The sequence below is a fragment of the Eutrigla gurnardus genome, assembly GCF_963514095.1.
Source record: "Eutrigla gurnardus genome assembly, chromosome: 1".
NCBI lineage: Eukaryota > Metazoa > Chordata > Actinopteri > Perciformes > Triglidae > Eutrigla > Eutrigla gurnardus.
Window position 1 is genome coordinate 31,605,677 of NC_139915.1, and position 24,256 is coordinate 31,629,932.

Here is a 24,256-nt window from a genome sequence, read left to right on the forward strand (position 1 = left end):
AAATAACTGAGATCGGAAAATACGTAGCACAGACTCCTTTGCGTCGTATGTGTAAATGGTTTTAAAATGGTGCAGCATACTAATATTATTAGAGATAATTGAGAGGGTAGTCCCCATTGGGTACTTCCCTCTGTACTGACAGCGATTGTGGGTTTTTGACAACCACAGTTCATTAGTGGTTACGAGGACAAAGCTAACACAAGAGGCCGCGTTGTCAGAGAGGTGTAATATCTTCCTCATTACCGAAGGTATCAAATGAACTCGCACGCAAACTCGTAGGTCTTCATTTTCCCAGCGCCCCCCTGGTTCTGCTCTCTGGGGCGAACATTTTAATGAATGTGTATGTATAGCACACCTGACATCCACTTGGCAGCGGAGCTTATTCTCTAAAGCTTTAAAACATGATGAGGCCGACGTGTCCTAATGGGAGCAGAAACAATTACGAATTCGATTGCTCGGCCCTTCCCTTCTAGAAACAAGAGACGGTTTTCATCTCTGCATACCCCGATAGCCAATAAAGCAAGGTGATAGTTGCGTACATACAGCCAGAAGTTGATATTATGCTTTGTCGTGGACTGAAGTGATATTACGCTCGTCTCACTATTGTCACTATAACACTCGATAATGTGGTCGGGTGAGATGACGAAGGAGCCAGTGGATTGAGATGGAGACAGGACTGGGAGCTCTGTCTATCCCAGATAACACCATCATTTCATTTTCTGTTCTCCAGTGTATCACAGTGAATATTATTCATCTAAATGGAGTGAGTGGCATTCACACTCAGGGAGGGATGAAGGGTTTTCAGCACACTGAGATATTACTAAATACAGATACGATGACCTAAGTGGTGCAGTTGTGAGAATTATGCAATCTCAGGTTATGTTTTTGGTTGCTGATATCAGTGTATAACAACCGAGGTTGGAGAAAGACAGGGATATTCAGCTCAAGCCAGTTACTTTTCTTTGTTGCAATCTTTCCGCATTTTTATATAAGTAATGTAGCACATCAACGGTATCATAGAAATGGGAACTTGTTGGAAGGAAACATTCTCATTGTATTGTAATCCAAAATAGAGATGCATCGAGAATGGTTTATAATAGAATCGTGACCCTCTGAATCGTAATCTATCGAATTGTGAGATGACTGACGATTCCCACCACTAATAAATAAACAAGACCATCAGTGAGAAAATACACTAAATCTATATATTTCCCCTTAATGTTTGTCATTGGTGCGTCAAAATCATGCAGGTTCACCAGAAACTTCATCAGCTAAGACTCGAGTGGAAACACTTCCACTTTTGTCCACAGGGGCCGCCAAAATAAGCACAACATAAAAGTTCCTTAATGTAGCTTTAAAATGAAGCTTAATTATTGTTCTAAAATAACACAAATGATTAAAAACAAAATAAGGCAAGGCGACTTGTGTTTTATATGATAACCAACATGTTTGTCATCCTAAAGCATGTGATTTAATTCCTTAATCCTAACAAGCCACACATGCAAACACATAGTGGCATACAGGTGTTTCTAAATTTGCCTGATTAAGTATTTTTCCAGGCTGCGTGGGTTTGCGGTATGTACTCCACTCAAACACAGGTGCACCTTATATCAGTAATGATGCATATTAATATGTCCCAGTTCCAGGGTCGATATCGTGCATACTGGTTCTTTGTCATAACTCACTGGGACACCTGGATGGAGCAGATCCATCATGAATGTTGTTATGTTAGCAGAAGCACAGCTGCAGCTACTCAGTCTAGATGTCTGCAGTGAGAAAGGCTTGAGGATGGGAACACTTTTCACTTTAACATTCTTAAGGTGTGTTCACAGGAAACGCTTTGGAGTGTGACTTGATCAGAGCTAGGCTATGCTAACACTGTAGCTGCTCCATACACACTGGAAATAATGTCATATAGGCATAAATACTGCAACGACCTTGTTGTTTGTACCTTGACAGTCTCTGGTTTATACACATATTGTGTACTAATGTGCAGTACTATTGTAGACCTCTGGGAAACCACAGACCGCTATGGTATTTCTTTGTCTCCATGTCTTCTCATTCATGATGACAGAAGGAGAATCGCAACGCTGGTCACGCAAAATAACGAAATATCCGGCTGGCTGTGCAGAGGCTTTAAATGGGAAGATGCAATAGTGATACATAAACTAATTTCAAATGTATAATCCTTATCATACACTATGAAAAAAATAATATGAAAACATAATAAACATTTGCAATAGTTTGTTAACGAGCTGAGTTGAGAAAAACGCATTACAGCGCTCAGATATACAGAGCACCATTTTCAGCAAACACACCTCAGGCAAATAATGTACAATCCAGCCAAACAAATGTAAAGCAGGTTAGACATGATGCACGGCAGATCGAAACAACAGAAAAAATGTGTTGAATCATTAAAACACGCTCCAGGTGCAGATGGCTGCATTGGTTCAAATGGAAGTGTACCTTGGCACAGAAAAAGTGAAACCAAGGGGAAATAAGAAGTCCTGAAGTGTAGACTTTGAAAGCCCAGTCTATGTGTCCTCAGACATTCACCTACAGTCGCTCTCACCGTTTCTTCTGACACCTTACAGCCAAACTCAACACACGAATGCTTAATCCACCGGCCCTCGGTACAAAACTCTCAGCATTCGTCTTCCACGGAGGTGCAGGCTCCAGGCTTCCAACCCTAGTCTGCCTCTGTTCAGCTACTCCGGGGTCAGGAACGATTTTTCATTGACACGCTTCATCTGCCACATTCTCCTATCGCACCGTTAGACCCACAAAATCCACGATTTGATGCGCCTTTGACCACGAGTCGGCTTTAAACTGTTTTTTTTTTCTCTCTTTATCTGTAACGGCAAGATAAAAAAAAGTACATCTCATTGCATTTTATACATCTAGGTCCCTCTCTATACTTTTTGAAGTAGTTAACTCGTAGTGGATGTCGAGTGTGCACTGAGAGTAGCCGAACTAAAGTCAGAGAGGAAAAACTGCATAATTTCTCTACTCAACACAGTACAGTCCTTATTTTTACAGGTCAGAATTTGAATCTGATATTATTTTAAAAAGTACTTCAATATTTTAGACTGGGGTTAAAAAACAACCAAACATGGAGGTCAACATTTGGATTTTACTTGATCGACACTGAATAAATGTTTTAAATATTTTTCAAGGTTTTCAGAATTGAATAAACACAAACAAATGGGGATTTCACAATTAGACATGTACCTGAAAGACATACATTTTGAAAATATTTTTTTCAAGGTTTTCATGTTGCAAAATTCTCACTTTAAAGTATTTAACCATGACTTCCTGCGATCAACCCCGCTGAGGGTTCGTCTCTACGTGTTGCTTTCTGTCACTTAGTTGTTGGTGTTGGTTTGCTGGTCTCAGTGTCCCAGTGGACATTCACTTTCTGCTCACATTCCATTGCACATTATTTGGATGCAGAGGTGCTCTATGTTCTTGGGGCAAAGGGAAGGGAAGCATTTGCACTGCTGAAAAGTGAGGCCCCTGAATGTACCATTTTACAGAAATCCTATATTCTACATTTAGGATATGTGTTATTACCATGTTCCCTAACTACATTTACTAGATCTTATTTTTGGATGGGAGTTAAGCTTTTACGCCAGCATCCTAAAAGGGATTATTTTCATGTTAAGTATACTAAATTGGCATGGAATGGACCACTCTTTGTCCTTTATTCAAAATAACTGCTGAAAATGGCTTAAGATAGGACAAGCAGGAGATTTATTTACATATTTTCACATATTTGTATAAAACAATCAAGAGTGGTGATTACCACATCAGACCCTGGCCTTTGACCTTTCTAGGGGTAGGTCGGCCATGGCGGACTAGACCCCCATTCTGGATGTGACATTTCATAAGCTGTTAATGGAAGCCATCCAACAGTTAATGCTAAAGTTAAGCCTCCTGTCAAAACGAGAGTGGGTTTGAAAACTGTGACAGCACTCCGTTGATGTTGATGTCCAAATACAACACTCATAGAGTGATTAATAAACATGCCATTTGTTCCTAAGATGAGCCATGATGATATATATTTTCTGTGCTAAATGAAAGAGGGCTGGAAATTAAATTGCACAGTGATGCATGACACATGAACCATGTATTTATTTTTCAATCCAATACATGACATAAATACATAGAATCAACCCAGCATGTCAGAAGCTAACGTTGCAACTAACACAATAGAAGTAAAATCACACTTAGACACATTCCCAGCAGGTGATAAGCAGATCTCCTTGTGCATTTATCAGTAGACAAGGAAGAGAAAAAAAAAAGCAGACAGGCAACATGTTAATATTGCAGCGTATTGTTGACAGACTCATGAATAATTCAAACCCTCCTACACACCAGCTCTACTTTTCATTGTGTTGAAAATGCAGATGTATGGATTTGCAAGCTGTGGTGTGCAGAAGGCCAGCGTCTTTCAGAAGAAGTTTTCAGATGTGGATTATGCTGGAAAATTGCCTGAAGAAAAAAAGTTTTAAAAGCGGGAGAAAAAGAATAGCTTTAAAAGCTCGTCAGTGGGCAGTAACGTTGAATGTTCTGTCAAGCTGTAATACATGAGAATAAGATTAAATGTTGCAATGAATGATACGACTCTCTGGAAAATACAGCAGAGGCTTAATGACCACAAAACATCTGACAATGAATGTTGTCAAAGTCTAATTAAAGTAAAAGGAAAATCACACGACTGCTCTCTCCCACACCATCTGTGTTCACTGCTTGTCCCCAACTCTGTGACTCCTCACTTTTCTCTCCTGCCAAAGTGCATTAAAAATAATGTATAAAAAAAAATTAGATCTTCATTTCATCTTTCTGTTGCATCATTTTGTTATGCCAGGAGGATTGTGTAATACTAAAGAACATCAATATTTCTGAGGTAATGACATCGTCTGAATTGAATCAGTGAGCGGGTGAGTTTTTCACTCCATTTTCCCAATTTCCCAGAGCAAATAAAGAAGATCACCTCACTTTCCATATTAAAACGTGTGTTGGGTTTAATTAGGATGTACCAACATGTATACTAATATAGTATCACATTACTATATAGCAATTAAGGGATATTCATTTCCAGTGAAATAGTAATTAGAATTTCCATAACAGAAGCTCCAGAACAATCACCGTGGAGGTGCTGCTTTTCACACTGAATGCAGATCATCCAACTTGTAATAGAAATGTAACATTTGTTAATATTTTTGTTCCATTAAAACTATTATTGCTTGTGTAATGATGTTTTTTTGCCAAATATGACCACAATTATTCATAACCAGATAAAAGTTACTCACTGTCATTTCAGGATCAATTATATTTATTGCATCATATACAGTTACAATACTTTTTAAACGTTATTGTAATAAACACATAGGAGCAACCCTTTTACTACTGCTCTACTTCTACTAGTTCAATGCAGTTTAAAACGGTCAACTAGACCAATAAAAGTCAGCATTATGCACAACATGAAAATGCTTAAATATATAAACTCTAGCCCACTTGTCTGGTGGTTTGCTGGCAGCAGATCTTTTAGTATTCCAAACATGTGGGTGGTGACTGGTCTTATTAACAATGAAGCCCACAGGGCTTACGCTAGCAGGATTCCTCCACCAATCCTTTATCACCTGTTGAGAGCTGCTGCGCGTGGGCGGCGAGAAATAAACACAAATATAAATGCACCCTGCCGTGAAGCCCCGGTGGCCATCATCTCACCGAGTGAATAAAGTCATCACGACGGCCAGAGCAGACCGGATGATGGGGGAGGAGGACCTGTAGATGCAAAACCACGTGATCTGGAATAGCAGGTTGGGTGTTTTGCAATACATTTTCCATTGATCGATCACATGCAGAGGATAGGTCTTCATTCTGTGTTCAGAGGATAGAAAGTCATAATAAATGTCATACTGTTATTCTAACTTGGCCTTCAGCTTTGTCAAAAGGGCCAGTCATATTGCTTTTATAGAACATGTGACAAAACATTTTGCATTAAATGAAACAAAGATAACATTAATTTAGGCCTTTTGACACACATCTGTTGCAGCAAACCAAATCAGGTGTTTGTCCTCCCATTCATTATAATTTGGGTGGTGCATTTAAACTGTAGCAGCTGGGAGCGCAACAAAGTTGATCCAACTTATGGAGAAACACAACCGACATCACACTGTGGTGGACAATCACGTAACTGGCGATCCAGAGCTGCACAGCCCAGTCATGAGGGAACAAAAGACATTAATTGTCATGCAGTCGCTTAGTGTTAATGGACCATTACACACAACCCTGCGCTAATGGCCACAATGTCTGATGTGGTGTGATGAAATTTACATTTGATAGACACTTTTAACTTAATTAAAACAAGAAAAAGACAGAAAAAGACAAAAAAAACAGCGATATAGTTCAAGTATTTCTGCAGCAGTATGTCAACGTGAATGTACCGTAAAAACTCAATGTGATATAATAAGGGATTAACAATTAAAAAAAATAGAAATATGAAGTAGAAAATATGCAAGGACGTTCTTAATTGAGCCGGTTTTAGCTGACAGCGGAGGTACGAGTCGCTGCAGTAATTATGAACAAAGGACCGGCAGCACGAGCGGACGACTTCACTCTGCTGATTGTGCAGTATCATGAAAGTGGACTGAAAGCTGCGGATGTTAAAGCGGGCGACCGTTTCTTGTTCAGTCACCGTAGCCGATGTGCAATTAGACATCTTCTACGGCAACAACACGAGCTGATGACAGTCCTATTTTAAGAGGAATTTAGGCAACAAAAAAACAAGTCGCCACATGCTTACGACATATAGTTGTATCTTAAATGGGCTTGTTTTTCTCCAGCTATATATTTGAAGCACCAAGCAACTCCTGAAATAAAATAAAACTAAAGTTTTGCTCTTCTCTTAAAACAATGTTGCACTCAAGAAGAGGAAGAAGAAAGTAAAACTTTGAATGCTAGGATTTGACATTGATACAATTGTGTTCATGGCTGTAATCATCCAGTTCTGCGGGTTCAGAGTACCGCTGGTGTTTCTTCTTCACTCTGTTTGTGATCTGAGGCTTGTTTTGACCTGGGAAAGACGGGTGAACGCAATTAACCACCTGATGGGGTAGAAATCCAGCAGTCTTCTGGACCCCTGAGGACTAGATTTGAGGAGCACCGCTCTACACCACATGCACTCCAGTTGTTTTTCAACAGGGTTCAAATGTGGATCATAGATCAGCCACAGATGGTGAATACTTGCAGGTTACTTTTATGGTGCTGTAGGGTGGTTTACATTACAGCAATGTTCATCTCAAAAAAGCAAAATATGTGACGTTTTACAAGCTACTACTAGCATAATAACTAAAAGCCAAGGCTGTAACTGCCACGATCTCATTCCCAACTCGTCAAATACGGCACTTTGGTCTGGTCCTACGCTTCAAAGTACCAAAAACATGGATCGATTTAGGAAAAAAGACTAGTTTGAGTTAAAATAATTATGTTTGATACATACTTAATTAGGCTAAATGATGTACACAACGTAGTAATGTAAGGTAACGTCATGTGACCTACTAAATGGTTAAGTAGGATATGTTACGTAAGTGAAAAAGTAGCATTGCGTAGCTAAAAATATAATTTCAGTTTCATACAGGACACAAACACCGGTCTCCTTGGTGAATGTCCTGTTTATGTTGTATTCATAGGCCTATAAACGTGTATCCAGACTCATATTGTGGGGACTTGCCTTGTGGTTTTGGTCTGAAATATGACGTGCCTAAAGTCAAAGTGAAGTTAATGTTGTAATGTAAAAAGAAGTGAGGTTAACACCAACATTAGCCACTACTAGCATAACATGCTATCTCTGACTGGCCTGTCGTCAGTCAAGTTGCATTCTGGGTAACGTCGGTGCTAGTATCTGACAAAGAAGACAAATGTAAAATAAAAATCGCTGGTTCTGGTTGGATGGCGGCGGTAATCGTTTTTAATTAAAAGACCCATGAATCAATTTGGAAATGCAGCTTCCAAATCTCAGTTTTGAATTGTGAAAGTGGGACTGACCTTTCGTTCACATTTTGAATCACAGGTACTGCCTTCAGGTTTTAGGATTTTGGATTATCCTGCGTGCAGTGCTCATTATTTTTTAGGTTATCATAATTCATGCATGGCATCTGCTTGAAAACATAATTACAGCAAAGCCATTTTACCAGAATTAATTTAGCTTCCTTTTTTTTTCTCATGAGAGTATTCTGTTTAGTTTTGATACTGCTGGAACAAAAAGGCATCTTAAAATAGAAACTCTTATTTTTGCAGTACATCTTTGCTGTTTAGTTTGACTGTAAAACCATGAAAAGACACGTTCAGACTCTAAGAAGTCAAATTAAGGCACGTCTTCGAAGGCAGATTTTAAGCAGGAGCTGTGAATCACCGATCTGACCAACACAGATTAGCTAATCAGAGGTCTTGGCTGCTTTAGGGACATTTGTTTCTAATGCCAATACCAAATTACACCAGTTAGTCAACTTGAGTGTGGCCTCATCCAAAATGGTAAACTTCACTGTCAGTGCGTTTTGCAGTTGTTGCCCAGTTTGTGTTGCTATCGGTTGGAATAGTGGCATTTCAATTTGTTTTATCACTCCAAGGCTGAGTTCCTTTCCAAGTGGCTATAAGCTATTACAAAACCCCCTCTGCTGTAATAAGGTGTATAGTAAGGAGCCTAATGTTGAGTTTCAATTTCAATGCTTCTATACATACACTTGCTCTTTTGGACTAAATTAAAGTTATACATGTATTTTTTTGTCCTCGCAGATAATAACGTTTCTGAATATATCCATGTGTGATTTGAGAACTTCCTTCAATATGAATTTGATATTTCTCTAAAAAAAAAAAAAAACAATATGTGTAGGCTACCTGGCTGACTTATCAAAAAAAAGAGGGGAGAAAAAAGAATACATTCTCTCTATTACTTGTATATGACTTCACACTCCCGGCTGACAGCAAAACACATTTGGGAGGAACGTCATTAAACTCCCTCTCATTAATCACCATTTCACTGGAGTGGGTTCACGAGTTGTGTTCACTTCTGCTTAAAAGGTTTTTGAAGTACGCTGTAATTAAAATGCACTCCGTCTCAGTCTTTATAAATGGTTTGAATGATGCATATAAAAAGTGGTGTGTACTATATTTCTGTAGAAACGACAAAGGCTCAAGGTGGTAAGGGCATTTTTTCATAAACCCTTGCAAGTTATTGTTTACATTTTTATAGGACAACCTTCCTATTTCTTACACAACATAAGACACCAGTGTCACCAGCATTTAAAAGGCTGCCTTTAATTTGTATTCATTACATAGAAGAACATTATTCAATCCCCAAGGACATATTTGCAGTGAATGACGGCCCGTATAGTGTGGCTCATAGTATGGAAGAGAGGCCGACGTGGGAGCAATTGAGCGACTTCACTCAACAAAAAAGGAGGAATGTTTGCACAAAATGTCTATGATGTCTAAGCGACTGATGGGAATGGTGTTACTGCCCCGACTGAAATTGGTTAGGCTGAGACAAAAATAAAAGCTAATGTACAGTGAACAAGTCGCAAAAGTAAGTTATGTCCCACCAGGTTACATCAACACTAGAAGGTTTTGAAGCGGAATCATTTTAAATATGCTCACACTGTGTGGGTTTTTGGTTTGACGGTGTTATAAAAAAGATATTTGCTGAAATGTGATTGCGTTTCAGCATGAGGAAGCTAACTTCTTGGATAGATGTGTGATAATTTCTCCATCCAGTCGGCCTAAAAGTCCACTTTTATTTATTGCTTAATCTATCACTGGACTGCAGGGGTGACACACAAAGAAACTAATAATTTGTATTGATAATAATACATGAATAAATACCTTTTCCTTATGCATACTTAGGTAGACATCAATATTGTTGAAGCTTTGATCAAGATCATGTTTTTCAAAGCTGTGTGATTGCTTCAACTGCCATGTCAGATTCATTTATTCCAGCGGTATTTGGGACTGTAGTGACTTCTAGCGAAGCATCAGGGATACAGAACTAAAAGGCACAATGCTTTACGTGCATGGTCAGTCAGCAAGAGGCAGAAACAGTATAATAGCTTGATTGTACCTGGTGGTCATTTAATGGCAGCTGTGCACAAAAGACCTCAATGTGCTGCGTGTTTCGAGGTGCATGACCTCTTTTGTTCTCTCAGTAAACGGGTCGCAGCAAACAGCGGCCGCTAGCAGCAAACAAAAAAACGGAAACTGGGTTGTATCAAGCACAGCAGCAGAAAAAAAGCACAGAAATACTACAACTATTATTGTTTACCCAAGCTATAAAACATACTCTACATATAAGCTCCAGCATGGAGACTGGAAAATGTCAAGGATGCCGGCATATTTTCCAACTATTCAACACTTCAAGAAACGTGAGCTTTGACCGTAACATTAACCTTAATGGCTTACTAGGTTCTTTTTTTAAATAAAAACGTCTGGCTGCATGTTAAAGCCGAGACGTGCATTCATAAACGCACGTTGATACAGCAATACAAGGCAGCGAACCTCTTTGAAAATGTTCTTTTTTAAAGCACTTCAATATATGAGGTACATCCAGGTCCAGGTCATCTTTTTGACATGCAGTAAGTCAGCCAACGAGACGGAAGCAAGCTAAACTAAAACACCGACCTTCACGATGTCACATTAGTCCTTCACATATACAAAATGATGTTGTTAACGAGCCTGGTCTCAATTAATTCTACTACTCTTCCTCTAATGTAGTTTGAGAACTTCATGTTTATTCCACTTGAGCATTAAATCACTCAGGAATACATATGCTTTCATTAAAGTCCAGGGAACTATTTACACTGCAGCGAGAGATTACCACGCTGATGCCAGTCAGACACACACACACACACACACGATTGTCAAACCACAAAAAGGTTTAAAGTAGGCCATCTTGTTGATGCAGTTTATTGCATCCGCTCATTCGGCTCCCAGGCATCTTCCCAGGTGACTTCAGGTAGGGGCACCAGTGAGGCTGTTCATTGGCCGAGGGCCAAGTAGACGCTTCATCGAGATCCGAAACATAAAAACATCCCCGGAAGGCATTTCTTCACCTCCTCCAAGAGCAGGTCCTTTTGCTGATGGGAAAGACAGCAACATGCACCTTGCAAAGTGAGGGGAAACACTTTTGTAACATTTCCCCTGCATTTAAGCTAAATATAGAACATTCATTTCTTCATTTTAGCAAAATATCTCTTTTATGTTCCCATCTCCAGCTTTCAAAAGACAATAAGTGTCCACTCAGTGCTAATAGATAAGATAAAAGTATACATCAATACATATGGTTATAAGCCACTATAGCAAGATAGACTGAATGTAATGTTATTTGTGGGAAAAGCAGTTTTATCTTGAATGCAAGCTATTGTTTGAAGTCTCTTTTCCATGTTTTTCTGCGTTGCTCTTGTTTGCGGCCAATTGGAAGCCCTTCCATACATACATGGTTTTAACGTCTCACTCAGAGCACCAAGCTCTCGCTCATCACACTTCAACTTTCAACAAGACTGCTCGGCGTCACAGTTTAAAAGCTTTTCACTTCTCTCATCAACAGAAGCCTTAACAGCATATCCCGCATGCATCTGGTGGTTACCTCACCTCAAAGTATATTAAGTGCGACCTATTTGTCAGGCACATTTGTCACAGGTGGCACCTTTTTTTTTGCACAGACATACCCATTTGGGATTCGTAGCCTTGAGCTAAGACAACTTTGAAAAGTGAATTTCTGAGTTGGGGAGATCGGGGGGATTGAACCACCAGCCTGAGATCAATGGCTGACAGTGTGAGAACTGAGTGTCCTCATTTACAAAAAGAAAAGCTCAGAAAGACAGACAGAAAGAGAAACCTATAACAACAAATTAACAACCACAAAGAATACACTTTTATCTGCCAACATTAACACACCACACCAGGGTACAATACATACAGTACCAATTCTACATCCAAAAGACCCCCCCCCCTACACACACACACACTTTGAAAGTCTATTTCAAACTGAATTATAACTACATTCCTTTGGCTGCATTCCTGGATGCACTCAGTAATGGAAGCTGGAAACAGATGGATAATTAAATATACAGCATGCAAGTACTGTATTCATTCCAGATCAGATATTGGTAAAACCCAGTATTCCCCAGTACTCAGCTCACACCTGAAGGCCTTTGCACGACCGAGCATGATGAATAAATAACACCAAAACATGTGGAATACTCGCCTGTGAATATTTTGCATTAAAACTAAAATATACCAGCAGCGATGCAAATTTGTGACAGCTGCAACATTTTTTCAATAAAAAAAAGGATGGTATGGATTCATACAGGCAGGGGACCGACTACTGGGATCCTCTTGACCCAGAGCAGCATCTGTCTAAGGCAGCAGGCTGAGCTACTGTAAGCTATTTTGTGGAGCTTCCTTTTACTGAAATGCTTTGAGAACGTTTTAGTTCCCTCTGATAAATGTCTAGGGCTTTTATTGTGAAAGGTAAGAAAATAACACATTCCCCTGCGAATCTCGAAAAGAGAAATAACGGTTCGGTTTTCAGAGGCTCTGCCTTGTAGAATATGAAGTATGTCTTGAAGAGAAAGTCACAATAACAAATCTGTCTGCTACTTCAGCACCAGGGACAGCGCCACGGATTCGTCAATACAAAAACAGTCAAGCCCCTGATATTTCAGAGTCGTGGTCGGGGCCATAGATTCAAACTTATGCAAACCTCAGTCAGGATCAAGGAGTCAGGGAGACGAGAGTAACATGAAGTAAACAACCCGCCTGCCCCTGTATTCACTCTGCTACCAGGGGATGGAGAGGGGGGATGCCAGGTTAACAAAGGGGATACATTTTGGTAACTTTTAATAACCAAACAGTGTAACTGTGAACAAGGAAGGACACAGAAGGACCAGAATTTCCACCGAACACAGGCAATGTCTGAAAAAGGATATATTATATAAATGATCTCATTCTGATAATTGATCATATTTATGCACCCAACACTTTCTTCCTCTCTCTCCCAGAGTTTCCATTCCCCTGATTCTCACTCTGACGTGACCAGATTTTAAAATACATCTTATTAATTACATATTCAGTAAAAATTGTGTCTGTCTGTGACACAAGTTATTACAAATCATGAAACCTACAACTTTTCAGATATTAAATAGTATAATTCAGAAAAAAAGTGTGATAGTTTAATCCCCAACAGAGATAGACACGTTCAGTGGATAAAGTAAAACGTTTGGATGACATTTTATCAGCCTCATCATTTATAGCACGAACAAAACACTCAAACCGAAGCAGCTCTCTCCCCTACAATGCATGCAGTGCTGGTTTCTTTATCAAAACTGGCTGTTACTTATATTTTTTTCATACAGAAAAAGGTGTAAGTGTGAATAAGCAGGATAGCTGACCGGTGAGGAAGATTGACCCAGTGGATCAAAAGCAGCTCTCCTGAGACAGCATCTGCTGTGAGGGGAAACCACATTCTGCCTACGGAATATGCATGCGCTGAAAGTGATGAAAATTTAATGCGAACACTTCTGCTGCATGCATGTAGAGCACCTACACCCTGAGACGAGACACTGGCCAGCGGGGAAGCCTCTATACATATTGAATGTAGGACACACATATTCCATTTCTGCCCATAATTTCTCCAGATAAATTAATGATAGATTTTCCATGGGCCGAGGCGTTAACAGCGGGCCCAGGGTATCAGACTCAACCAGGTTTTTTTTTGTAGGATATGTGAAACGATTGCATGAAACCTTCCAGTATGAGGACATCTGCAGTTCTTGAACAGGAAAGCTGCGAGATGGAGGTGCACCCTCACATTTTCATGCATGCGACTGATTGTACGATACCATTCATACCTAATTCTTCCATTTAAGGTAAGCCTGAAATACACATTGGTAAGTTTAAGTATTTAACCTTTGTCAAAAAGGTATTTGAAGCAGAGGAGGCAGTGAGTCAGCCCCTTTTGTGATGTGAGTCACTTGTGGCAACACTTTTCTGTTGCTGCTACTACTATGCATTTGATTTGATTATCATTATTGTATTAAATCTGTGTTTCTTTACTTCAAGGGTATGCTATTCTTTTTGTTTTAGCTTCTTTATAGCACCACAAACAGAAGTATTACATAATATAAAATGTTATATGTATAAAATTTTAGCCAACAATCAATTAGGATTAGGCATTTATTGCCTTGGCTTAATGTTTTATCACAGGGTCAGTTAACAACTGCAGAATAGAGCCCTTTCAGGGACTGAGTGAAACTATTCCCAATGCAATTGTGTACAACTGAAGAAAAAAAAAAAGAAAAGAGGCATAGTAATTGCACTGCTCTGAAGGTCCTTATGAAAATTCAATATAAATGTATTTTCTCTCCTGTCACTGTATTCCTCTAGAGCAGCTGTCAGAAATTGCTTTGCAGCATTGGCAATGCAACTCAATATTAACTGAAATCTCTACGGAGTCCCTCTTAATCCATTGCCATTACTGCTTTGCACCCCTGTAAATCCCCTTGGCGTAAAAAAAAATAATATTATTTTTAAAAACCTGCATTGGCTGTCAGAGTTAACAGAGGAGAGACAACGAAGACAGAAGACAATCTGAAATATAATAGCGAAGATTCAAACACCAGCGACAATTTAATTGTATTTTTTTGTGCTTTAATGTTAATAATGACAACTAAAAACAGGTTTTGATACCTAGTGGAACACATTTTAATTATTTGAACAAGTAATTCAATGCATGGTTATTGATATGCAATATAACATGCATATGTCACATGATATGTGATTGATTCATTGGTTTACAGCCTTGACACAGTCAAACATAGCTTGTTATCCAACATGTTTCTTAGGACAGTTTTGATAACATGACCTTCACCATTTGCAAGAACGGCAAACACTGCTAGCTCAATTAAATAGAGTATCGAACCAAGCTTGACCAGAGATTTATCACTAAATCCCTCCCACACAGCTGTCTTCACTTACTTGGCAGATGATTTGCAGGCGGCAACCTCCAGTTCTGAAAAGTGAAGCCAGGGCTGAAATGCCTTAAACTTGCATTATCTTTAATGGCCACCAGGAGGGGTAAATCAATTATTATTATTTTAGTATCATTTTCTTTTGTGTTAAATTAAAAGGGAATTTGTAGTTAATAAAAGCAGGGTATGCTTTAGGACGGGGTTACCTTGTGATTGACAGGTGGCTACCATCACTACAACATCCTTCCATCCATTGTCTACCGCTTATCCTGTATTTAGGGTCACGGGGGGGCTGGAGCCGATCCCAGCTGTCATTGGGCGAAGGCAGGGTACACCGGACAGGACGCCAGTCTATCACAGGGAGACATGTAGAGACAGACAACCATTCACTCTCACATTCACACCTACGAGCAATTTAGAGTCACCAATGAACCTATCCCCATCCTGCATGTCTTTGGACTGTGCTACCCACTACACCACCGTGCAGCCCCCACTACAACATTAAAAAATAAAATAAAAAATAAATAAATCCAAGATTCCTATATACAGTCTATGCATCTCCCTCACCCAATGAGAATATGACTGTAGTCACTCTGCACTCTTTCATTAAAATGCACATTACAATATAAAGTTGACACACAAGCCCACATCACATATGTCAAATTAATGCATTTCATGATTGGAAAGGAGCAGAAAGAAGAATATAATTCTTATTTTTTTGTCTGCCCCTTACTGCAACAGAAAATTCTTAGATGGTCTGCCATTTCCATTAACCTACACCATCACCTACACCCTTAATCCTAACAACAAAAAACAAAATAACCTGCAAAATAGACTCTGTGTTGGAAACTTCATTTGCTGTTGCAGTATTTCCGTCTTGCCGTCAGGCGCGTACAGTCTTTGTGGAACAAATGTGGTGGGATTTAAGTGATCAATGAAGTAAAGGAACATGCAGTGAGAAAGAAAGAAAACAAGAGGGAGTCCAGCTGTGAAAGCCTCCCTCATTATTGAGATTCCTTGATTCCCACGTTCAGGAGAGGACAACAACAACATCTTAGCCGAAACACCGAGTCCATTCCTGAGTGTCCTCCAGCACGCGGCGTTTAAGGCAGCGGGTTCATTCCGTGTCACGCTGTGCAAAATGGGTCTAATAAAGGCTTTGTTTACTATCTGTGTTGGACTGAACTATCAGTCAGATTGTGCAGTAAATGTCTGGTAAAGCAATGTCATGAATGAATCAGTTCGCAGCATCCATCTGCACTGCTGTCATGGTTTAGAAATACAGGTTACAGCCTTCCTTATTAAGCTACTGATCTGTAGAAAAGGTGTTGTTCTCTTAGTGGTGCATATTTTGAAAATAAATCTAAGAAATCCCCCAAAAACAGAACAGCCACTTTTGAATTTCAGGCCTGAAATATGAAATATGGAAATTAAGGTGCAACCATTTCTTTTTTTTACAACATGAGTTGTTCCATCAACTTGATTGGAGTCCACCTGTTCCCATATCAGTTAATTGGATGTGATGTGGAACAAAGCAGAGCTGAGTGGAGCAGCTTTCCTCACATTTGTTCATCCAAATTGTAACAAGTTGAACCAATGACATTCCGGAGAACCAGATTTGGCAACTAACTCCATGTTAAGGTTAGTCTGGGCTCGGCAGAAAGTGAACGGTTGCTCGACAAATTGGATTAATTAGCAAACTGGAGAAAACACATTGAACGCTTGTTGCTGTATGCAAATTATTGCAAAAAGGCAGACACACACCTGCTCTGCTGCATTATTATGTTGATTAGGTTGTTTGGTTATAAATTAAAGAACAGGTGGTCAAGCTTTCTTGTGTGATCCTTTGACTGAATTATAAATGCAAATAAACTGCTGCCGTATTACCTTCATCATTTTGCCACCGGAGGGCAGAAACCCTGCTTGTCCCAAACCATTAATTTTCAACCCTGCTTTTAAAAAAAAAAATAATTGAACACTTTGTCGTCAAAGTTGGTATTTATTTTTTTTTTAATTGCCAGATTCTACCATGTGTCATTATTAATAATGTATCAAAGTCAAGCTCAAATTGAGTTTTTAAATGGCAAATGTCATTCATTAAAATCTGAGGCAAAACACAGTTTTATCAATAATGACAAAGGTACAGTTCACCCCAAAATCTAAAATACACGTTTCCTCTTACCCATAGTGCAATAGGCCTACATCAATCTTGATTTTCGCCTTGTTTTAAATGTAGTGATGCTGTTGAGTTGTCTGCCTTCTCTTGAATATAAAATTGGACTATATGGCACTCTACTTGCGGTGCCAAAAAATACTTAAACTCAACCTCAATGTTTTGTTCCCAAAATTATGACCCAGTTATTGAAGGTACCCCGAGCCCTTCCAAGTCAACACTGGCAGTCGTGGCGCCCCAAAGAGGAAATTTGCCCAGCAAGGACCAGCCAGTACTGCTGAGAGTTCTCATGAGGGGATGTGGGTCCTTCCGAGTTGAATTGCATGGGCAGATGTGTAATAGTGTAAAAAATATTTTTGGTGTTATGAAACTATGGGGAACACTGCGTCAGACAAAAATAACCTCATCACTGCTTATCGCCAGCTCCTTCATTCAAGAAGGAGGGGAGGTGGAGCTGTGAGGTTTCTCTATAGGTTTGAGGATCCAATGGAGTTAGGGAATTGTGTTGCTTTTTGATTTTTCTTGCACACTGGCACTTCTCACAATCATGAAAACAATGTGGAGCTCATCAGCAAGGGACCGGGGAGATGAGAACAAGGGTAATCAATACAATGTGCACGGCCTTTTGGTAAAATAATTAGTGAAAATGTAATCATAATGTAAGTAATGATGGGATTAATGAATGTTCAGACAAAGACTGTGATTACCAATAGCAACATTTGCCTCTAAGCTTTTTGGGCTTTCTATAGTAATAATAATATATGTAAAGTTGCATATTTTAAGCAACCTTCAAATTTGATCGAGGAAGGACCCCCTAACCTCATACCTCCTCCACCTTGTATTCAATGAAAAAAATTAAGAATGTGTCTCTTTGTCCTGCTGCATATTATATAGGCCCATCCTGACTGAGACACTGTTCATAAAACCTGAATGAATAGCTCAGCTCTGCATTCATACCTGCCTGCCTGTCTGGCTGCTGTTGATTCAAGGCTGATGCAGCTGGAATATGAATTTTGAAAGCTCTACAATTGAAGATTCCTAGCCCACGCATAAGAAATATAACAATAAAATCCCAACCGATCATGACTGACAGAATATAAACATGCTGAATTAAATAATAAATAAATAGGCATAAGTAGCCAGAGTGCCAATACACAAGCCACCATGTGAATAAGGGGACTAGGCCTACTGGAGTACTACAGCTCATTTCTATTTCATAGCATGTTGGGCCATCCATTAATTCACTGCATCTCATTGTCTGCACTGGAAGGGTACCCTAGAGGCCACTTGGTCAGGATTTCCCCACTGGAAGGGTACCCTATTGGGCACTTGGTCAGGATTTCTCCACTGGAAGGGTACCCTAGTGGGCACTTGGTCATGTTTTCTCCACTGGAAGGGTAGAGGGAACTGGAAGAGATACCCTAGAGGGCATTTGGTTGTGTTTTCTCCACTGGAAGGGTAGCCCAGAGGGAACTGGAAGGATAACCTAGAGGGCACTTGGTCATGTTTTCTCCACTGGAAGGGTACCCTAGAGGGACATTGGTTGTGTTTTCTCCACTGGAAGGGCGCCCTAGAGGGAACTGAAAGGATTCCGTAGAGGGCACTTGCCCATGTTTTCGCCACTGGAAGGATACCCTAGAGGGCACTTGGTCTTGTTTTCTCCACTGGAAGGGCACCCTAGAGGGAACTGGAAGGATACCCTAGAGGGCACTTGGCCATGTCTAAGTCCACCAGTGAAACCATGAAAGATTTGATCACGATTATGCAGCTGAAAATTGCAAACATCACACTCCCACACACATCATCCAAATTATTCGCCACGGCCTGTTCTGTGAGACGGAAATGAAGAAAATGCTGATTCAAACCTGAGAGTTCTCATTAACAAATCACAACTCTTGAAAGGGTCTCGCTGTGAGACAAATACAACATGGAATGACATTTCATTTGACTCAGGCACTGTTAGTGGGCTGACTAGTGACTATCCCACGTAAAAATGCTTTAACGTAACAAAGGCAAAGGAATAGTGAGTCATAAAACCCACAATGCTTGATAGTATAAATATCACAGTCAATTTGCATTTAATCTATTTTTTATTAGCTGCTGCATGTGGCAAACTCAGCGAAGCAGATACTTCATTGATTCTTGACTATGGGCTCTATTGAAGAGCCGTTTGCCGCTAATTTAGTCTCCTCATATCTCCCTAGTATAATAACCCAAACTAGACTGGTCACTACAGAATTTGGAAGTACACAAAATCAAGGGGGATTACAGGTGTAATTAAATAGGAGTTGTGTCAGATCCCAGACGCCGCTGCATGCTGACTCACTGGCATGGCTTACTGGGAGACTTAATGGAGCAGAGCAATCATTAGTGTTAGTACCACCTGTGTTGTTCTTTTTTGCTTTGCCCTCTGTTTCGGGCCACTACCTGATCAGAATATCCAAGTCTGGTTGAATCCAGATCAGTTCCTTTAGGTTTTCAAAAAATGTAATATAGGATATCAATCTGGCCTTTGAAGGTAGTTGTTACTTGGTATTTGACTTGGGTTTTTTTTTACGTCATTAAAAAAAAAAGAAAAGGTGGAACTTCTAAATATTTCATGCCCGCCATTACATGACTATGAGGGATTGAATTGGTTTATGATCCTCATCATCACAGTACGCTGTGGTGACAACAGCAATACCGCCTGCTGTGATTAAAAAGGGATCTGAGCACAATTTTTGGACCTCTGTTTAATCAGGATTATCTAAAGATAATGCCTCAGATCTGTTCTGGAATATCTCAGCCATACAACACCAACCACCGGCGAGAGGTCTCCTGATCTGAATTCATGCGAGCTCAATCTCGGCTCCCTTTGACTCACCTCAGTAATTGGTTTCACTGTGATCTACAGCGGCTGTTAAGCTATTCATAAAAGGAGAGCCGCCGTCGCCGCGGGGAGACCTAGCTGAGCAGCAAACCCAGAGTGTGCAGCCCAGCAGTGTGATGCGCTTCGAAAATAATAAAAAAGGAGGGGCGACCGGGCCGCTTTAATTGCTGCTCGTGATTAAACTGAAAAACCACATCATTCAAACGGACGCTGGAGTTAACCATTATCACAGAGAGGTATTCCCAAATAACCTGATCTCAGCATAAGCCAGCCAGTTGTACACTGAAACCATTAGTGCCTCAGGGAGAAAGGCCCTATTTATACCTCTACAGCATTACAGAAAATAAAATAATAGTCCTCATCCGAAACATTAAACAATCCCCTTGTCCATTTTGTTTTTATTAAAAGTATCCCCCTCTCTATTCTTTCAGGTTTCTATTTTTAACACCATGACAGAAAAAAAAGGTAATTTAAAATGCCATTATAGAAATGCTCTTTTTGAATTATCAATTGCATCGTAGCATTTTGACTGGCATTTTCATTAGTGAAGAATTAGGCATTCTTTTCTTAATTTCACCTTGTTGTGTATCAATGCAAGAAAGTGGTGACCAATGAGCCCTAATCCAATCAGTGTGGTGCTTTTGCAGCCGCTCGTTATCTACACCTGCAATCAGACTAACCCAGTCAGAGAGGACGGGTGTTTGGCTTTGTGCCGTTTGACTCCCAACGTTTCTTAAATGAAAAAGACTAAAGTAGACTGTGAGTGATTGTTAAGGGTGTGCAGTTGAACAAATAATGGTGCAGTATTCACCCCATGCAAAAACTACACAGAATAGTGCCAGAGACGAGATTTAAAAAGAAGCATAACGCAGTGCAGGGAAACATGAATTATTAAATCAACAATGATGGTGATGATAAAATATTTAGGTGACTAATGAAACAAACTGCCTCCAGCTTGTCAGATGTGTGTTTGATGCTTTTTTACAATCAATTGACCCTTTGCAGAGCCAGCTGCTTCTCAGTCAAGTTGTCAGGGCGACCACAGAGCCCACACTGTCACTTATTTGTTTCCCTGAAGAAATATCGTCTATGTTTTCTGGAGGAAAAGGCAATTTCAAAGAGAAGCAGACAGAATACAATATGCGTTTGAAGGATATGTACAGGATGTCGAACTGAATTCAACATTAAACTGGTCAAAAAGATAAAAAGATAGCAGCTAAAGCCTACAAATCAGTGTTAAAGTGAACCACCACCATGTTAGTTCCACAGGTTTTTACGTAGAAAAGCAACGCTCTCCTTCCAACGTCTAACAAATATCACTCGCACAAAGATTAAAGCTCATATTCTTCAAAACCAGCTGAAAATGAATACAACCTGAAATTGCATTAGAGTCTATGTAGCAGAGCGGGAATATTTGTTGTTGAGCCGAACAATGCCATGCATCACGATTGGCCAGTCTGCATTTGAGGGGCGGGACTTAGCTATGGATGATATGTACACTGCAAACAAAAAATGGTACTAAACAGAACCCTAAAATTAACATAATCAATCAAAAATGTGTCTGAAAACGCATTGCATTTGCTTTCCGTACAATATCCACTCATAGCAAATAAAGCACAATTTACGATCTTCATGGGGAGATTGTTAAATATTGAAAAAGTCCAAACTCAAGCACAAGGCAGAGAATGCATATTTTTTTTTAAGTAAGCAACAATCTTTCCTTAACAAAAGTGTTTGATAAGCTTAATTCTATAGGATAAGTTGGTTAATGTTAAAACAAAAAGCGTTTAAACTTGATAAAATAAGTACATGAACTTTGTCAAATTTAAAGAATCACAAAATAACTCAACTCTGGTCTCCTGGTTGAAAGTTGTACGTTTGTGTGACTCATCAGCACCTCCCCCGCTCTCCCATATTTTCCTCATCACTCTCCTGGAGAATTTTTCTCTCAGGCATCTACTATTGACGCAGATGGATTTACATTGTAATTACTTGAAAGCCTCGCGTGTCCCATACAGATGGTGACGTGAGTCTATAAGATGTCGAGCACCTTGACGGTATGTGACGCACTGGAAACGAGAAGATGAGTTTCCTTGTGCGATGAATGATGATGAATGGACACAGATTCCTGTCTCGAAACTCAACATCATTTAGAGTCGGTAATCGTTTGCTTCATTTTCATTTGGGAGCCTTTTTGCTCAGATATGCACAGAACATATCAAATTTATGAATTTATAATAAACTGCAGCTCAATTATCTCCAAATGCTGTACCTCGAAGAAAATGTGCATCCTGGAAATCATTGCTACCTTCGAGCAATGATTTCATCATACTGTGGAAGTGATCACCGGAGTAATAAAAGAATAAAATCTTTTCTTTCACACAGTTGTTTTTCCACTTTTGTCCGCACATCTCTCTCTCTCTTCTAAATTCGCAGAGCTCATGGGATGTCACTTCATCCCCTTCAAGACAGGGACCTGGACAAAACACAATGAATGAACAGTCAGAGAGTTGCAGTGCAGTAATGAGAGGGGGATGTCAGGAGAGAGAGAGGCTATAGTGGTGATGTGCTGTCACAATGGATATTCTCAAGGATCAGATCAGCCTCCTCTGCAGGCTCATACACAAACACACACACACACACACACACACACACAAACACACACACACACAAGCCGGATAACCTCCATGAGGCACACTGGGCTTTGTGCAAAAACAAGGGCATGCTCACCATTTCTGAATAAGCAGCAAACTTGACTTGAGCTGTGAGGCTCCTGAGGGCCTCGCATGTCAAAGCGGTCCGTCACTCTGCTGCTGCTGCTGACAAGGTCACAGTCTTCAAAGCATCTTCTTAAACTTGTGCTGAATACACTTCTCTGGATAAAGCTGTCTCATCTAATTAACCCTTGTGTAACTGTATTTGTTCGACAACCAAAAAAAAAAAAAACTAAAATGATAAACAGCATCACAACAATGTCAAAAGCCAACTTGAAGCACTGAAGTGACATCTTCTGTCTGCCTGTGGGAAATCTAAGTTTTGGAAGTCGGGGCAATAATTAAAATGTTGTCTACTTTGCAGTAAACATTTAAAATGTGGATGGATTGGTGCAGCCAGAGGGGGGTGGAGGAGGCTCTGTCAGCCCAGGTTCGGTGCTCGGTCCTGATGAGAGCGAAGAGGAGGTCAGCATCAGAGGAACGGAGGCTGGGGGGCAGGAGTATGGTGGTGGAGCAGGTGAGTGGTGGTGGAGCAGGTGAGGTGAGGTGGGATGGGGGTCCGATGCTGGATGCATTGTGGGGGACGGGCAGCCAGTGGAAGTCGGATGATGTAGTGAACAGAAATGCTGTTGCAGTAGTCCAGTCTGGGGGTGATGAAAGCATGACTCAGTGTGTTTCTCTGGCGGGGAAAAGAGAGTGATGGATGGAGACGGGCGATGCTCGTCGGGGTTGCAAAAAGGCGGTTTTGGTGATTTGATTTATGTGGTGTATTCACAAGGAGACGTTACTGTCAAAAGTGACTCCGAGGTTGCGGATTTGTGTGAAATCATTTTGGATTTGTTGGCCGAGACTGTGAGTGAGAGTGGAATTTGTCGATGATGAGGCTGCAGTTGTGGGTGGTGCATTCCTCCTCTCATGCAACCCCAGGGCAATTTAATGAGTAAAGTAAGTAGAGAGAGTATTGACATGTGAACAGTCTGTACGGTCCCATATCAAAGCAGGTGAACTATTTCCACAGACGAGGGGGAGAAGAATCAGCTATTCCTTATCACTGAAAGCCAGAACTGGAGAGAGAAGACCTTATTCTCTAGTGGAGATCGATATCAACAGGTCTCAGCAGGAATCACGTTGCCGGCTGCTTTTTCAAGGCTTTCTGTATTCAAGCGGCAGAGATGCCCTGAAGCCTTCAGTGACCCCCCCTGAGTCCATATCTGACAGTCCAGCTCTCAGAGATGCCCGAGATGGTAGTCGTGATGAAGAGTAAGAGGGGAGAGAGGCCATCTGTGTGTTGGCACCAAATTTAAGAGTAAATCCACCCACAGAGAGTGGACACAAGTCTCCTCACTTACAGGAGTACAAGCCGGAAACATGAGGTCACATGAGACTGGAACACAGCCGGAGAAGGTGGTGGGAGTGTGTTCAGAAAAAAGGGCTTTTCCTCCACATCACACATGCATTCTTACACTGATGGCAC